The sequence below is a fragment of the Nanorana parkeri genome, unplaced genomic scaffold (genome assembly GCF_000935625.1).
Source record: "Nanorana parkeri isolate BGI_ZX_2015 unplaced genomic scaffold, ASM93562v1 scaffold93, whole genome shotgun sequence".
Classification (NCBI taxonomy): domain Eukaryota; kingdom Metazoa; phylum Chordata; class Amphibia; order Anura; family Dicroglossidae; genus Nanorana; species Nanorana parkeri.
This window is the reverse complement of record NW_017306361.1, coordinates 135132-136090: the sequence shown is the minus strand read 5'-3', so window position 1 is coordinate 136090 and position 959 is coordinate 135132.

Genomic DNA, 959 nt, shown 5'->3' with positions numbered 1-959 from the left:
TGCACTCTGCATTGTTACTGATCTCTGTTCTCTGTGTCACACCACTGACCTGGCGGAGTTAAGGGCGGGGCACGGTAGGGGTCAGGTGGGGCGACTGGTGGCGAGTAACTCTTAAGGCCTGGCTAGTAGCTCAGGACTTGAAATTTTGAGCCCTGCTATAAAGCATGATTCAATTTGCTCCAACGAGGTAAAAAAAATGCCTTCCTGATCCCATAAGGCAATCCGATATTCCCTGGATCAACAATCTCTGGTGCCTATACCTATAAGAACATCTGCCTCTAGATAGGCAGAGCCAGCTGTCACTCACGCAGCTGGGCGGATCCCGTCATGTACGTCGGGATCCGCTCCGGCTGCGGCGTCTCAGTATACCGCGAGCTGTAGCTCGCGGTATACTGAGCTTAGGGTAACGGGAGGACGCTAGTTTGTGTCCTCCCGTTACCCTAAGGAGAACTATGGGGAAAAGCACTGACCCCATAGTTCTCCTTTAAATTAGCTAGCTGAAACTAACTCCTGGGGGACCCTATTCCACATTTTCACAGCTCTAACTGTGAAGAATCCTTTCCGTATTGTCATTTAACATTTAGACATATCTGTGTTACATGCCTATTGTACTGTTGTTTAACTGGGGGTTGGAGTGGCTCAGTGGAAATTTTGTGAATTTACTATAAAAAAAGAATTGGAATTGACAAGATCCTTTGGTGACCAACATCCTCCATTTCCTGCAATCAAATTAGGCCTTGGTTTGTGTTATAATACTCTACAGCCCTGGTTCTCAACTGGTAGGTCGCAACCCAAAAGTGGGTCGCGGCCTTGTGTTCAGTGGAGCAAAACAAACGACAAACGCACTCAACAATTTGTCACCAGTTATACAGTAAGGTGCACACGAAATGGGCTTTGAACAGTAAAACAGTAGAAAGGCATCATGGCACACTCACAGACCAGCATGTAAAACAACTTGT